The 17,707-nt window shown below is 47.7% G+C and overlaps 1 protein-coding gene across 1 annotated transcript in view; it reads right to left on the bottom strand.

Annotated features, from left to right (window-relative positions):
* Positions 1-14,549, bottom strand: part of ARHGEF3 (Rho guanine nucleotide exchange factor 3) — a 315,913-nt gene extending 301,364 nt beyond the window's left edge. Inside the window, exon 1 of the mRNA XM_045078699.1 lies at positions 14,451-14,549. The gene's annotated coding sequence lies outside the window, so the exon portion shown is untranslated. The remainder of the gene's footprint in view (positions 1-14,450) is intronic.
* Between the last annotated feature and the right edge of the window lie 3,158 nt (positions 14,550-17,707).

The following is a 17,707-nucleotide window of genomic DNA, read 5'->3' as shown; positions in this document are numbered from 1 at the left end:
TGAATTGGATGCTTAAAAATAGTCATGATGGTAAGTTTTATGTTACATGTATTTTATCACCATTTTTTAAACAAATGATAGGGGAAGGGAGGCAGAGAAGGACAGTCAGCAAGTCCAAACAATTCTTTCAAGAAGGTTTACTCTAAACTAAAGAGAAATGGGGGCATAAGTAGGAGGACAAGTGAACAGAGGGTTTTGGTTGTGGGTTTTTTTGGTTTTTTGTTTTTTTAAGTTGGGAGAAATAACAGCATGTTTGTTTTCTGATGGGACTGATCCAGCAGGCAGTGTTCTCAAAGGTTGAAATTATTTCCAAAAGAAAAGCTGTATTTTTGGGGGGTGATGAAAATGTTTTGGAATTGGATAGTTGTTATGGCTGCACAACGCTGCAAATACACCAAAAACTACTAAGTCACACTTGAAAAGAATCAGTTTTATGGTATGTGAATTATACCTTAATAAAAATCAGAGAAAACGAAAACCAAATAATAAATTTAATATTGTCTGGATACCATGGACTCACAGACAGCCTGAGTTCCCACCCAAAGAGCCCCAGATAGTTCCTGTGGCCAGTGACCCACGGGTCACTCGGGACCTTGTGGCACAGGAGAAGGGAGCAAAGTCTTCCAAGTTTAGGCTGAGCTACAAATGCTACATCAGCACACAGCCCCTATAGAGAAAGCCACTGAACAAGCCCCCACTGGCTGCACATAAATGGCTCTATTTACTTGGAGCCATGAACTCTCAGGTCTCTGGTGTAAGAGAGAAATGTAAGAAAAATGCACTCAACTCAAAGCAAGAAAACCTGCACCTGCCACCTCCTCCCACCTGCCAACCCATGCCACGGTTGTCTAACTGCATGGGAACCAGGCATGGGCTTTAGGGGGTGATCAGTCATGGATGGGGGGGAGTTCTTTCTGAAATGTCCTCCCATTTGTAACACTGTCACACTCAAGCTTCCCACTGACTGCCTTTTTCCTTTCTGCTCAACAGTATCTTATTCCCTGTTATGTTTAATTTTATGTGTTGTCTAGACCATAATGCCCAGATAGCTGGTCAAATGTTATTCTAGACGTTTTATGAAGGTGCAGGTATTTTTTTAGATGACATTAATATTTATATCAGCAGACTTTGAGTAAAACAAATTGCTCTTCATAATTTGGGTGGGCCTGATCAATCAGTAGAAGGCCTTCGTAAAACAAAGATGGACCACCGCCTCTAGCAAGAAGGAATTCTGCCAGGATACCGCCTTTGGACTTGAACTGCCTTCCCCGCCTCTCTAGCCTGCCAGCCTACTCTGCAGATTTTAAACTTGCAAGCCTCCATACTCACATAGGGGGATTGCCACTTCCTTTAAATATATATATATATATATCTCCCTCTCTTGCTCAGTATATGTGATTTATCAATATACATATATCATATATATATGGAGACAGAGAGAGAGGGGAGAGGGAGAGAGCATACACACCATTATATATTATATAATATATATCATTATAAATTATATACTTCATATATTATATATGTACATATTACACATCATTATATATTATATAATATATATTATATACTTTTATATATTAACATCCTGTTGAATTTGTTGGTTTTGTTTCTCTGGAGATCCCTGACTAATACACCTCCAAAACTACTTACTTTCCATTGTAAATTATCCCTTATTATCTGTACTTGCACGAAATTTCAAGTCATCAGATGATTAAGAAGATAAAAATAAAAAGCCTACGTGGGGAACCACTGGGTGGTGCAGGTGGTTAAGCGTCTGACTCTTGGTTTCAGCTTGGTCATGATCTCAGAGTCGTGGGATCGACCCCCACATTGGGCTCCTTGCTCAGCATGGAGTCTGCTTGGGACTCTCCTTCTCTCCCTCTTCTCCTGCTCCTCCCCACTCCCTCCCTCAAAATAAATGAATAAATCTTTTTTTTCCCAAAGATTTTATTTATTTGATAAACAGAGAGAGGCAGGCAGAGAAAGAGGGGGTGAAGCAGGCTCCCTGCTGAGCAGAGAGCCCGATGTAGGGCTTGATCCCAGGACCCTGGGATCATGACCTGAGCCGAAGGCAGAGGCTTTAACCCACTGAGCCACCCAGGTGCTCCTTTTTTTTTTTTTTTTTTTTTTTAAGATTTATCCATTTAAGGGCACCTGGGTGGCTCAGTGGGTTAAAGCCTCTGCCTTCGGCTCAGGTCATGATCTCAGGGTCCTGGGATTGAGTCCCGCATCGGTCTCTCTGCTCAGCAGGGAGCCTGTTTCCTCCTCTCTCTCTCTCTCTCTCTGCCTGCCTCTCTGCCTACTTGTGATCTCTCTCTGTCAAATAAATAAATAAAATCTTTAAAAAAAAACCCACAAAATAAAGCAACTGAGGAAGAATAACATCTATGTATTGATCAAAGCCATCATAGTGGATATATGTGTTTTCAAATGCAACTTTAAGTCAAACAAGTGGTATTAATTTTGTATCCGCTTTGTGGCTACCTTTTCAATCTGTAACAACTCATTAGGATATTAAGAGGCACCTGGTTGGATCAGTTGGTAGGGTGTGTGACCCTTGATCTCAGGGTCATTAGTCCAAGCCCCACAGTGGGTGTGGAATCTACTTTAAAAATAAATATTTTTTTTAAAGGATAGTAAATTATATCTTCTTCCCTAATCATTACAGGAGACAAGTACAAGACCTGGGTTCACGCCATGAACTTGTAATAGGACTTAGCCTTTCTGGGTTCCATCCCAGCTCCACTACTCACAGTGTGACCCTGGGCAAGTTACCTCTCTGTGCCTTTTTTCCCCCATCCAAAAATGAAGATAACACAGTACCCTCTCCCTGAGGTTTTTGTGAGGATTAAATGAAATAATACATGTAAAACACACAGAAAACCATCAAGCACAGAGTTTTTCAAACAGTAGGTTTTCCCCATTTGTGAAATAAATCCAGAGGGTCTCACAGCCATCATTTAAAAAAAAAAAAATCATAGATCCACTAATGTAGAAAAGAATGATTGGAGGACATTAAGCATACATAAGGTAAGTATTATCTCGCCAAACTTTCATTCTGGATACAAATGTGCTTGCACACACGTGTGCACTCATACATGCAAATACACCAAGTGGTAGTCTATAGATTTATTTCTTACAGTGGATCACAGTCAAACACAGGTAGGAAAAGCCAGACTCCCACCATATAATAAGTGCTCAATAGCCTTCGGTAGCATCATCATTATTATCTCATTTGAAAAGATAGCATAACTTTCTTTATTAGCGTAAGAAAACAGGGTTGCTCACCCTCGGATCACCTCTGCCACTCATTTGCTGCCGTGCTGTTTAAGAGTCACCCCACCTCCCTAAATCCGCTTGCCAACTCTCTCTCCTCAAAGGCCTGGGCGGTCATTTAAATATTTTCTGACTCACAGTGCTGGCCAAGGATTAGTGAGGCCCTGCCCAGCCCAGAATATATGAAATGCGAGTGATCTGTTAGAAAACCACTGGAGTTTGCAAGACTGCACAGAGTTTTTGTAAAATTAAAGCCACGCTGGGGCGAAGCCGTCCCCTGCACCCCCCTGGGAGGTGTGTCATGGGAAGAGGTTACACAAGGGCAGCTGAGCTGCATCTTCGGAGACTGGAACTTCAGCTCCGTAACATGCTTCCTTGTTCTGGGCCTGGGTTGTATCACTGTGTTTTTCCCCTAACTTTCCATGTGCACAGGCATGCACCCACACCCCACACTAAAGAATGGAAGTAAAATCCCCATGAAGAGCTTGATCTAACAGATTGGGTAAAGGGAACCTGCTAAACCACAGGAACTTGGGTTTTGAAGATCTCAAAATAATTTCCATTGCGTAGCATGTTCTTTCCCTCCAGAAACAAACTAAAAATCTTCGCAAATTCATACTTGTTTTAATTCCTTTTTTTTTAAACTGTGTTTTGTTCTGTTTTTGGAACAACAACTCCCCTCTCTCACACACAGTAGCACCATTTTGTTTAAAATGGAGACCCTCGCCCCAGCAGAGAGCACGCTGAGGTGGAGTGTGTTAGCATTTCCCAATGTAGTTCTCTGGGCTATTCCTTCAGTTTGGAAAAGCAGTTTGTTGGCACACACATAGGCACCTCACTTTTCACTTCTTCTTCTGTAAGAACACAATTGTGGACTTGTGCCAAAGCATGACATCTGGAATGCATAAATGCAGGTAGAGGTGTAAACTAATCTTCTATTATGTGATAGTATTCCTTTCTTATTTTTATTCCATTCTTTAAACCATGATGCCAGTTTGGCGGGGAGGAGGCAAAAACTGCTTTAGCAGAACCCTTTCCTTAAATGAAATCCTAGCTCTGCTCAATCGATGAAACAAGTGAAAATCCAGCCTCACTCTGATACCCTCCAGCACTCCCTGGTGCCTCCAGGGCTGGGGGGCCAGGGTTGGGTAGGGGGCGGGGAGTGCCAGTTCTCACCAGGATTCTGGTGAGGCAGGGAAGTATGGGAAGATCTCTAGGGCTCACCATCACGCCCTCAGATAAATGGAAGCCAGGTCTGCCATTAGCTCAGTCTGTGCTAGAGGTATTCCCATTTCACACGTTCAGGAGTTAAATGTTTTATCCGAGGTCTCCCGACTTAGATTAGACACGACACTGTACTTATCACTTCCTTCAACAAGGAAAAGAGATGCTGATGTCCCCAGGTTTTGTCTCTGCAATCAGAAGGCCCCTATTAGAATCTTTTTTTGCAAAAACTTGACAAGCTGATCCTAAAATTCATATGGGGACCCAGAATAGCCAAAACAATCATGAAAAGGGACAAAGTTAGAAGACACACTTCTCGATTTCAAAAGTTACTGCAAAGCCTGGGTAACTCAGTTGATTAAGGGTCTGCCTTCAGCTCAGGTCATGGTCCCAGGGTCCTGGGATCAAGTCCCACATGGGACTCTCTGCTCAGTGGGGAGCCTGCTTCTCCCTTTCCCTCTTCCCCTCCTCCTCTGTTTGCTCTCTCTCACACTCTATCTCAAATAAATAAATAAAATCTTTAAAAACAATAATAAAAATTTTAAACAAATCAATAATAAAAAAGGCAACCCCTTTTTTTTTTAAGATTATATTTATTTATTTGAGAGAGAGAGAGATGGCGCAAACAGGGGGAGCGGGAGAAGCAGGTTCCCCACGGAGCGGGGACCCAATGCTTGATTCCAGGACCCCAGGGATCACAACCTGAGCCAAAGGTACATGCCTAACCGACTGAGCCACCCAGGCGCCTCAACAACCCAATTTTTAAAAACTGGTGAAATATCTGAAAAGACACTTCTCCAAAGAAGATATACAAATGGCCAATAAACACATGGGAAGATAGTCAACCAACACAATATTAAGGAAGAACAAAGTTGGAGGACTGCCACTACCAGACTTCAGGACTTATTACAAAGCTACAATAATCAAGACAGTGTGGTATTAGCAAAAACACAGATAAACAGATCAAAAAACAGAGAGACCAGAAATGGACCCACATATATATAGGCAACTAATCTCTGACAAAGGAGCAAAGGCAAAAACAATGGAGCAAAGATATTCTTTTCAACAAATGATGGAAAACTGGACACCCACATGCAAAAAAATGAATCTAAACATAGACTTCTCACTCTTCACAAAAATTAACTCAAAATGGATCCGAGACACAAATATGAAATGCAAAACTATAAAATCCTTAGAAGATAACATAGGGAAAAACCTACAAAACCTTGGGTATGGTGATGCCTTTTTAGATATAACACCAAAAACACAATCTGAAAGAAATAATTGATAAGCCGGATTTCACAAAAATTGAAAACTTCTGCTCTGCAATAGATAATTCCAAGAGAATTAGAAGACAAACCACAGACTAGAAAAAAATATTTGCAAAAGATACACTTGATAAAGAACTGTTACCCAAAACATGCCAACAGCTCTTAAAACTCAACAATAAGAAAACAAACAACCTGCACTGGAAATAGGAAAGACCTTAACAGACACCTCACCAGAGAAGATACATGGATGACAAGTAAACACGTGAAAAGATTCTCCACATATGTCATCAGGGAAATGCAAATTAAAGCAACAGGATACCAGCCCAAGCCTATTAGAATGGACTAAATCCACAAAACTGACAATACCAAATGCTGGCAAATGATGTAAAGTAACAGGAACTCTCTCATTTGTTGATGGTGGGAATGCAAAATGGTACAGCCACTTTGGAAGACAGTTTGGCAGGTTTCTTACTAAACCAAATATACTCTTACCACACATACCAGCAGTCACACTCCTTGGTATTTCCCCTAAGTAGCTGAAAACATGTCCACACAAAAACCTGCACGTGGTTGTTTATAGCAGCTTTATTCACAAGCGCCAAAACTTACAAGCAACGAAAATGTTCTTTATTTATTTATTTGTTTGTTTATTTATTTATTTGAGAGAGATTTATTGACAGAGATCACAAGCAGGCAGAGAGGCAGGCAGAGAGAGAGGAGGAAGCAGGCTCCCTGCCGAGCAGAGAGCCCGACTCGGGGCTCGATCCGAGAACTCGGAGTTCATGACCCAAGCCGAAGGCAGAGGCCCAACCCGCTGAGCCACCCAGGCGCCCCGAAAATGTTCTTTAGTAGGTGAACGGATAAACTGTGATACATCCAGACAATGAAATACTACTCAGAACCAAAAAGAAATGAGATATCAAACTATGAAAAGAAATGAGGAACTTCAAATGCATGTAACTAAGTAAAAGAAACCAATTGCTACGTACCGCATGATCCTAACTATATGACATTTTGGAAAAGGCAAAACTATGGAGACAGTACAAAGATCAGTGTTTGTGCGGGCAGGAAGGTGGAGATGAAAAGGTAGAGACAGAGGATTCTTAGGGCAGTGAAAATACTCTGTATGATATTATAGTTGTGTGTAAACTTATCATTATTCATTTATTCAAACCCACTGAAGGCACAACACCAAGAGTGAGCCCTCAGGTAAACTATGAGCCTTGGGGCACCTGGGTGGCTTAGTGGGTTGGGCCTCTGCCTTTGGCTCAGGTTGTGGTCCCAGGGTCCTGGGATCGAGCCCCACGTTGGGCTCTCTGCTCGGCGGGGACCCTGCTTCCTCCTCTCTCTCTGCCTGCCTCTCTGCCTACTTGTGATCTCTGTCAAATAAATAAATAAATAAAATCCTTTAAAAAAAAATACGGGCTTCATATGATCATGATGTGTCCATGTAGGTTCATCCCTGGTATCAAATACACCATTCTGGTGAGTGATATTGATAATGGGGGAGGCCCTGCACGTTTGGGAGCAGGAAATATAAAGGAAATCTCTGTACTTTCTTCTCAATTTCATTATTAAAAGAAAAACGAAAACTGCACGAAAAAAAATTAAGTTAAAACAAAACAAAAAAAGATGTTCAACACCACTAACCATAGGGAAGTGAAAATCAAAACCATGATGAGATACCACTTCACACGCCCTAGGATGGCAATAATTAAAAAAAGATGGGCAGTAACAAGCACTGGTGAGGATGTGGAGTCATTGAAACCCTCAAGCACTACTGGTGGGATTATAAAATGGCGCTGCCCCTTTGGAAACCAGTATGGCAGTTCTCCAAAATATCCAACAGCAAGTCACCATAAAACCGGCAATTCCACTGCAGGTACATACCCAAGAGAACTGAAAATACACGTCCACACAAACTTGTACCTCCCTTGGGGGAGGTGAGGGTATAGAAAGAGGGGAGATGTGTATAGACAGAGAAAGCACTCTTGGACATATGGCTAAATGAGGAAAAATTCACAAAATGAGCCCAAGAGAGGTACCTGGGGTGGCTCAGTTGGTTTGGCATCTGACTCTCGGTTTTGGCTCAGGTGATCTCAGGGTGGTGAGATCGAACCCGTGTGGGACTCCACATTCAGTGCAGTCAGCTGGACATGGTCTCCCTCTCCCTCCGCCCTGGTCCTCCCCCCTCCTCTCTTTTTAAAAATAAATAAAATCTTTAAAAAATTTTTTTAAATGAGCCCATTCTGCCAGTTTTTAAAGACATTCACAGGTACACACACCTGTACATCAAAACATAGAAGAAATACCCAATCAGCTGATCATAAATGTGCTCTCTGGAAGGAAGCCAGGAATGCGGGAGGTGGAACTTTACTCTTTACTCCATAATTTCCGATTTGTTTACATTTGTATACATGAAGAATACAAGCAGGAGCATTTCTTTTTCTAGGCAAAAGGGAAGGAAAGAGGGAAGAGGCCCCTGGAGTTGAGGAGTGTGGGAGGTTCTGCAAGGAGAAAAGAATATTCCAAGTAGTAGGAACAGCAGGGGCAGAGCTGCGAAGGTGGAAAAATCCTCTGGAGCATTTGAGGGGCTGTTGGGTTCAACCGCATTGGAGGGTCCAGCAGGTGACCTGGAGTGGGGTGTGGGGAAGATGACCTAGAACAGTCCACCGAAGCGGCCAGGTTCTGAGAGCCACAGGTACATGGAGGCCCCCCGTAGCTGGGCAGGCCTGGGAGAGACCATGGGGACAGGAGGGAGGACCATTTGGGCGTGACCAAATCTCATGCCATTTCACACCTGGCATCTGTCTCACAACAAACGTGCCCTTGGCTCCATTATCCAGATTTAGTTCCAAATACAATCGTCTCCAATAGCGTAGCACCCACCCCGATGAAGTCTCCAAGTCCGAATGAGAACGCCTGGTGTGTTTGAGCAAACTTTCGTGAGCACAGTGCCTGACAGAGTGACCTGTGTCTGCTTTAGGTCACCAGGGAATGACCACAGCCCTTCCTGCACAGGGGCTGTGACAGGATACGCACTCTGTGCATTCATTTCCACAGCAAACCCATAAGGTCCAGTCAAGCACTATCCCCATGCACAAATATGGAAACTGAGGCTTGGAGAGGTCAGGCACTTTGCCCAAGGTCACTCCACTAATAACTCAATGCTGGAGCTGAGCCTGGAACCAGGATGCCTCCCACCTCCAGACATATCAATGTGCCTTAAAACCAGCCACCACGCTAGATCACCACCCCAGCTTTCAGGAAAATATTAAGCTCAGAATTAAAGCTGGATTCGGGGTTCTATCCACAGGAGCAGCAAATCCTGATCCATAAGTTATCATAAAGCGGAGGTGGGGTGTCGGGACGAATAACTGACTTGGGCTGTTAAAGAACTAGTTCAGTCTTGAGCTAGACGAGCGAGGCAAGGCACCGACAAGCCTGCTTTGTCCTTCAACTCTGGCCAAGGTCTCCGGCCTCTTTCCTTGGAGCATTTGGTTTTGACTTGGGCCCCATGTCCAGCTCTGCCCTGAGTCACGGATCTACCTCAGAAACGTCAGGAGTCACCTGGGAAAAGAAAGCAATAGCCTCCTCCCGCCTTGTTGTTCTGTGGCCACCAGAAACCCTGTAGCATTCCTTAACCCCTCAGCAAATCCTCACCATGCCAGGGACTGAGCACTTGGTGGGTGAGAACCAGCCTCTGCCCTCCCAGAGCTGACATTCCGCAGGGGCTGTACATCAAAGCAAGGTCTGTAGGAGAGATTTAAATGCACCCAGCTCTCTTGACATCACTGAATCAATCTTCTGGGAAGATCCCCCTCCCCTCCACCTCCTCTGATACAACTGAACAGAGCTCCAGAAAGATACAGTTGCCAAATTATTCACCACTTCCCACCTTGTTTTTCTTAGTCAGGAAGATGGGGATCCTGAGAAGACCTGTACCATAGGAAGGTTCTAGATGATAAATGAGGACGCCCAGCCAGAGCCCAGCAGCACAAGGCGCAGCCATTCAGATTTACTGATGGCTAAGACAGTTACTTTTCCACAGAATACACCAATACAAGGGTACACATGCACACATGCATGTATGTGTACACACACAGGCACACATAATTGCTATAACTGATGAGAATCTGAGCTCATTTGAGAGCTGGTAACTCTTCAACTGGACCTTTGCACATGCTATTCTCTCTCCCTTCCATCCCACCCCACCCTCTAATAGAAAGGACTTGTAGTCATCCCTTTCTTTTCTTAGATGTCACTCTTTCCAAGAAGCCTCCCTGTCATACCTCCTTTATTTTTTTAAGATTTTATTTATTTATTTGACCGAGAGAGATCACAAGTAGACAGAGAGACAGGCAGAGAGAGAGAAAGAAGGATGTCATACCTCCTTTATGCTTGGCTGAGTAACGTCCAGTGATCAGCCAATCAACCACTCAGTAGAGGGATTAGGAAGCGGGCATCTCCTGGTCCGTGATCCTACACATTTTCATCACTTCATTTTTTTTTTTCCATCAAAGCTTCACTAAGTAACTACTTTCCCTCTAGGTGGTTCCCTCTTGGTGATGAGGTGCTTATGACCAAATGACACAGAAGAGGAGGGGGCCCATGGCTAGGGCAGGTGAGGGGAAGCAAGTCTTACTATGTGCAGGGTTATACTTCCAGCAGTACCCCCGAGGCTCATGTTCATTGCCCAGGTGGCAATTTCAGGATACATCATCACTCCAGGTCCCTCCGGAAAGGAAGGCATAAGCCTTCTAGACAAACATGAGAGCCCACAGTGCTGAGAGCTTACTCCAGCCATGAGTTAGGATCTGGGGAGGAGGTGAGGAAGGTTCTGTCCACACTGCCGCATTTCCCCTTCCCCATCCCCCGTGAGAGAGACCATGTCCAGGGCTCAAGAGCAGACTGGTCAAACCAGGAATTCAACCACAACCTTGGGTCCACATGCGTGGAACTGTCCTCCCCCGGAAATCCACCTCGCTCATTCCTCTAGGTTTCTGCTGGAATGCTGCTTTCTCAGAGAAACCATCCCTGACCTAACCCAATGCTGCCTCCAGGGCGGTCTCTCTGGATCCCCTTCCTCAGCTTCATCGCCACCATTCCACTGACCACACTCTGATATCATACTATAGCTCTACACGCCAACTGTCCATCTCCGCCACTGGGACGTAAACCCCACAAGGGAGGGACACTGCTGGCCTTCTTGCCTGCTCTGTGGCCACTGTCAGAGCCCTCCCTCCAGAAGTGATTCTTTTTTTTTTTTTTTAGATTTTATTTATTTACCCGACAGACAGAGATCACAAGTAGGCAGAGAGGCAGGCAGAGAGAGAGGAGGAAGCAGACTCCCTGCTGAGCAGAGAGCCCAATGTGGGGCTCCGATCCCAGGACCCTGAGATCATGACCTGAGCCAAAGGCAGAGGCTTTAACCCACTGAGCCACCCAGGCGCCCCCAGAAGTGATTCTTGACTAAATGGAGTAAATGAGCTAAGCTAAGAGGCTAAGGCACCCGCGGAGCTAGGACTCCAAATAACTAGTCTTCCTTTTTTTTTTTTTTAAGAAAAAGTACACCCATTTCCAAAACTGAATGAACAGTATTCACTTAAGTGAAAAAGAAGGCAAAACTCCTCTTCAAACCTCTCCGGAGCAGATCCCACTGCACCCATCACACCGGCGATCTCCCACAGAGCAATGCAAACTGACTCAGTTCATCAGAATCATGTATAAAAGTATTTCATTTTCACTCATTTCAACCCGTTCAGCCTTTGCAAAGTGATCTGAATCAGACAGTATTTGTAAAAACCATTAAGATAATGCATCCAAGGATGAATTTTTTTTTTTTTTTTAAATATATCCGGGGCCAGGGCACCTGGCTGGCTCAGTCAGTGCAGCATATGACTCTTCATCTCGGGACTTTGAGTTTGAGCCCCATGGTGACTACAGAGCTTACTTAAGGAGAAAAGAAAGTTCTTCAGCTCACCCCACTTCACTCAGAGGCTGCTCATTTCATTCTGTCACTAAGGAACATTTATTGAGCATCTACTGTATGCAAGGGGCCAGAGTTCAGTGGTAAAGAGGGCAGCACCTCTACCTTCTTGAAGTCTACATTATCCTGGGTGGATGCAGACAATAAACCCATAAATAGATACACGAGTATGACCACTTCAGGGAAGCTGCATGAATAAAATACAATAGGAGAATGGGAAAGGTACCGATAAGGAAGACAGACTGCTTTGGACAGAGTGGTCAGAAGAATCTTCTCCACAGAAGACACATCCAAGCTAAAGGGAAAGATCATGACAGACTTGAGAAGGAGCGGCAGGAGAGTGTGCTTGGCAGAAGGAAGAGCATTTGCAAAGACTCTGAGGAGTCTCTTCAGACAATCTGAGTTCAAATTTTCATGAACCACATCCCTCCTAATGGCCCCACCACAGGCCAACAGTCCCTACTCCCTCAGCTTGCCTTCTCCTTTCCCCAGCTGACTTCTTTATCAGATCTTCTCAAGTTAAGGCAGACCTGAATTTTCCAATGGAAGTTATACCCTGAGCAGGGGCACAAAGCATCATGTGTACACTTCCACCTCTGGGAGACAGAAGTCATGGTGACAACTTGGGTCTGCTCCTGTACAAGAGGTAAGAATCTCCCCACCAGCAGTTCAGAGTCCCCTTTTATGGGGCACAGGCCCTTTGCAGAATATGATGAAAAGGGAACTCTCTGGAAAAATACACACCTGTGCTCCAAGCAGATCTCATCCACATATCCAATCTCATATACATTTCAGGAGATTCCTGGAGTCTCCTGAATCAGAACTCCTTTCTGTGGGCCTAACACGAAAAGAAAGAAGCTTAACTGGGTCAGGCTCCACTGATGGAGGGGAGAGGACAAGATCAGGTCTTCAGGGGGCGCCTGGGTGGCTCAGTGGGTTAAAGCCTCTGCTTTCGGCTCAGGTCATGATCCCAGGGTCCTGGGATCGAGCCCCACATCGGGCTCTCTGCTCAGCGGGGATCCTGCTTCCTCTTCTCTCTCTGCCTGCCTCTCTGCCTACTTGTGATCTCTGTCAAATAAATAAAAATATTAAAAAAAAAAAAAAAAAAAAAAGATCAGGTCTTCAGGCCCCTAACTACACTCCCACACTCACAGAGATCAGACAGGGTGTCAGCCTACCCAGGAGCCCAAAGCCTGAAGGAAATCAAGTGCAGCCTTATCCACTCCCCCTCAGTGAGGCAAATATCCAGTCACACCCTAGAGCTTCCAGAGAAGGTTTGAGACCCCATTTCCCACCAGTGTCCTTGACAAAGGTCATCTCCAATCTCATATTCTGAGATACATTTTGCAAAAGGCTGCTTAACCATAGGAAACATTACCACAAAGCCCAAGTGTTTCAGCGCCAAAGGGGACACCACTGTGTGAATAATTCAGGTTCTTAGAAAAGGAAGGAGCAAGAGCCTGCCCATACCCACCTCACTGGGGAGTTAGGCATGCGGATGCCCTGTTAGATGTCAGCCATAATAATAACAAGAACAACTACATAAGTAGAATTTACCATGTATCAGGCACTTTAAGAACTTGAACCTTATGCAACCCTTTAAGAGTTGTACTATTGTTACCCTCATCGTACAGATGAGAAAACTGAAGCATAGATGGGTGAAGTAACTTGTCTGAGACTATACAGCTAAGCCAAATTCATAGAAAAGCTCTCCTCTTCCACACCCCAACCAAGGAAGAAAGCAGTTATACCTTGTGCTGCACATGAAATGCTTTAACATAAGTTTCTGCGGGTGCATCCAAGACAACTAGTGTTTGGCAGGTCTCACCCCTCTGCCCAGTGCTGGAAGCAAGCCTGCTTCAGGCATTAAATGGAGAAAGAGTCCTCTAGGAACAAGTCGCTCTGTTTCAAAAACGCTCAAGTCCCTGAGGAGGCTGAGAGCGCAAGTGCCGCTCTCCTTCGTGGCAAAGCCCAAGGGAACCCATTCCTCCCGCCCCCTCCACGCTCGGTCCACTTCCACACTCAGAAAATGCTCACCGGTCTCTGGCTATGAGGCACCGAGATTCACCCTAACCCCCTGGTGTTCGCCTCCCTCGCCTCTACCTCAAGACCCTCTGGCTGCGCAATTTAAAAAGGTGCAGCCGCCAGCACAAGGGCCCCGGGCGGGCCCGGAACCACGGCCGCCGCCCTGCGCGCTCAAAGCCGGGTTCCTGACAGCGAAGTGACCGGCAGCCCCGCGAGCCACCACCAGCAGCGCCCGACGCGACGCTGACCTGTGGGCGCCCCACCAAGGCTGGGGAAGACTCCGAGGGAGAGGACAGGTGGCGCCTCCCTCCCCGGAAGTCGGTCCGGGAACTTTCGCTTAAAAGCTCCCAGGGACCGAAGTCAGGGTCTTCGGCGCCAGCGGCGGCCGGTCCGGGACTGGCACTGCCCACCTGCGTCGCGCCCAGGCGCCCAATCGCGCTCCGAGTGCCCGGGGCTGGAGAGCTCGCAGAGCCCGCTTTGGCACCGAGACCCGCAGGGGCGACCCGGCGGTGGGGGCAGGGGTCCAGCTCGGGGTAAGGAGTTCAACACCGGGAGAATCCAGCCCCGGGAAGCGGCGGGCCCCAGGGCGTCTAGCCGGGGCGTCCAGCCAGGGAGGGTCTAGTCGGGGGGGCGGGGGTTCCCGGGCGGCCTCCCGCACTCACCTCCGCGGCGCTCAGCGCTGGCTCGGCCCGGCGGGGCTGGAGAGCGCACCGCTGCGACCGCTGTGGTGGCGGCTGCTGCGGGGGCGGCTCCCCCGGGCGGGGCGGGGCCGGGGGCGGCGGGGGCGGGGCGGCCGCGCCGGCCACGTGGGCGTGGGGCGGGCGGGGGACCCCCGGCGGCGCGCGAGCGGGGTGGCGCGAGACCCGGACGCAGTCACGCCTGGCAGCAGCTCCGCACTCCCCCCCACCCCCGCACGCCCGGCCGGGGTCCTTGGGAAGACTGGGAAGGCGGACGGAGGAGAGGAGCCCGGCCCCCGGGCCGCCCTTTTACCTAATCCAGACTCTGGCGGGGGAGAATTTACCCGGTCGGGGAAGGGGTGCGCAGCCCGGCTCCCGCTCTCGCGAAGGAGAAGGAATTGCGGACCCCCGGAGTAGGCTCGTGGGACAAGTATCGGAGCCGAAGGGGACTGGCGACCCAGGGGGTGCCCTGGAGGGCGAAGGCCGGAGTCTGTGCATGGAGCCCCGCCCCGCCCTAAACTGACCTGCCCCGCGTCGGGTCTTGCCCGAGCCTCGCTTTCCTGGACGGTGGGGGTGAAAATGAGGACGAGAGCGAGCTGCGCGAATCCCCGCGCGCCCAGTAATCCTCAGGAAGAGCTGCCAGTGGCCTGGGTCACCATGCGGAAATAAACAGGCGAATCCAAATAAAACTATTTTCTGCATTCATTCATTCGACAAAGGCCTACCGTCCTCAGGACCCCCGAGGTCCAGTAATAAAGAATGAGCTATACAGTATATAGCTCTCATGGAAGTACAAACTGTGATGGTAAAAATGGAAAATTCATCAGTACTTGCTTTCATGGTGTCAGGTGTGCATTTTAATTTTTTTAAGATTTTATTTATTCTTATTTATTTATTTATTTATTTGAGAGAGAAAGAGGGCGAAGCAGATTTCCCGCTGAGCAGGGAGCCCTACCCCCGGGCTCCATCCCAGGACTCTCAGATCCTGATCTGAGCCAAAGGCAGATACTAAACCGATTGAACCGCGCAGGCGACTCTGGGTGTGGCTTTTAAGTATTTGAGCTACTTCTAACACTGACAACAGCCCTGCGAGCTGTAGGAGTTGTGCGGGCCCACTTCCCAGATGAAAAAACTGAAGCTCGGGAAAGGGAGGCCAGCTCTTAAGTCAGAGGAAAGAGCATCCGCCCAAGAATTACGGCTCCTGCCAGGCTGACTCTCCACTAAGTGGCAAGAGCGAGCAGCCTGAGGGGACCTCCTCCGTTTCTAACCACCACCCCCGCATTCCCAGGAAGAGGGCGCTGTTGAGGACTCCTTGGAAAGGCACCTGTCCTGACAGCAGCCTCTGGGAGGCAGACCTCCCAGCCCCACCCCCTACCCCCCAAGACCAGCCGGAGGTGATCAGAACTGATCTGAGAGCTGACATTCTTCATTGCAACCCCTGGGTCTTGTTGCAGACACACGCCTCCTAGTTCTGGGTGGCCTCTTCCTGGTCTGCATCCTGCCTTTTGGGCCAGAAATGAAGCGTCTTGAGCAAACCAGCTTTCATTTCAACAGCTGCAACTTCATTCCACTACAACTTGAAGGGGACTCCTTGACCCCAAACCCAGGGCCTCCTGACCCACTCATTTCTTGTTCAAGGAACACATACCCTATGCAGTACTCCATTTCGGAGAGCAAAACTTCTATCCGGGCCCCTAGTCCTCAGCCTTTTCCCCAAAACCTCTTTTGCTGGCCTCTCCCCTACCCACTCCACACTATTCCTACCAGGTATGTTTATTAACTAATAATAAAGGACTTCCGCTCCCCGCATGAACCCGGAGCTCAGCACAGGCTTCAGACCCACAGGTCTGAACCTGATGTTCTACCCAGGCAGCCTTGTCAAAGATAAAAGTTTTATTTCCATTAGCTTCCATTTAACAACAATTTGAGTATCTGCTACATGCCACACACTGTGCTAGGCTCTGGGGAACAGTTGTGAATCTCAGTAAGACACACAGTCCCTGACCCCATGGAGCTCACAGCTGATACAGGAACAGCCAGACCCCTTACTGGGCAGTTAGGGAGCAGGATGTGGACAAGCACAGCTGGGGAAGCGCTGGCCCCCATTCAGGCAGAGAGAGACTTCCTGTGGGAAGTAGGCCTCAGCTGAGCCCTGACCAGGCAGGGAAACCTGGCAGGGGGTGGGGGAGAACAGGCGATGGGGAAGCCCAAAGGTGGGAGAGCACAGGGCACACTTCTGGGAGTTTATGGAGAGGAACAGGTGTGGAAGAACAAGGCTAGAGAGGCCATGATGGTCATGGTGTGACACCAGACCTTGACCACTGAAAGGTTCAGCCAGAGGTGATGGGATCCCACTGCTGCTGAGTGAGGGATGAATATAGTAGGGGAAAGTCTCCTGTGCACAGCAGAGGCAATGTGCATTATTATTATTATTACTAAACTCTCTGACTTCCTGTTTTACAATTCCAGGTTTCCAGAAATGAGAACAGATATGCAAGTAGGATATGTTGACTAAAATCAATGTGATCCCACAAGGGTTTATACACCGCAGCCCTCCCCTCCCACTCACGTGATGCTTGGCCCTGTGGAGGGGAGGGAGCGGAAAGGATTTGGTTCCTGGATTCACTTTAAGAGTCTTTGGGGGGTACAAAAGATACACCACCCAAAGGGAGTCCTTTGGTATGGGGGTGGAGTGTAGAAGGAATGGCAAGAAACATGTGTTTCTGTCCACCAAGTCCTGAAACTGACAGAGAGGCCAAAAGACATTGATGACGAACAGATCTTTCTCCTCCCGGCAGTTAGTTCAAGAGGGCCTGTTCTTGAATTCAGCCCCATCTCCTTCCAGCTCTGCAAGATGGGATGGAAAGGGGACCAGGACAGTCACCTCACTAAATCATCAACTGGGAAAGCCGGGTGTTGGCAAGAGACCCCCAAGAGGCCACAGCAAGGCAGGAAGATGTGGTGTGAATGATGCCAGGCCATGGCGGGACAGGAGGGGGCGCCAGTGAGGCGCAGGGTAGCACAGGTGGGGAAAGCGAGCAGGTAGGTGGGGAGGAGACGCTGAGACCCCACCACCCTGGCCCACCCAGTACCATGAGAATGGACGGTGGTGCGTGACCGTACTGTGAAAACACTGATTATGCGATTGCACCAATCCTAAAACAACGCAGAGGGGCACCAGGCTGGCTCAGTTAGGAGAGCATGCGACTCTTGGTCTCAGGGTGAATTCCAGCCCCACACTG

The sequence above is a fragment of the Mustela putorius genome, unplaced genomic scaffold, assembly GCF_011764305.1.
Source record: "Mustela putorius furo isolate JIRA1106 unplaced genomic scaffold, ASM1176430v1.1 tig00000095_pilon_pilon_pilon, whole genome shotgun sequence".
Lineage (NCBI taxonomy): Eukaryota > Metazoa > Chordata > Mammalia > Carnivora > Mustelidae > Mustela > Mustela putorius.
Note: the sequence above shows the minus strand (reverse complement) of the source record. Positions and strands in the feature narration are given on the sequence as shown.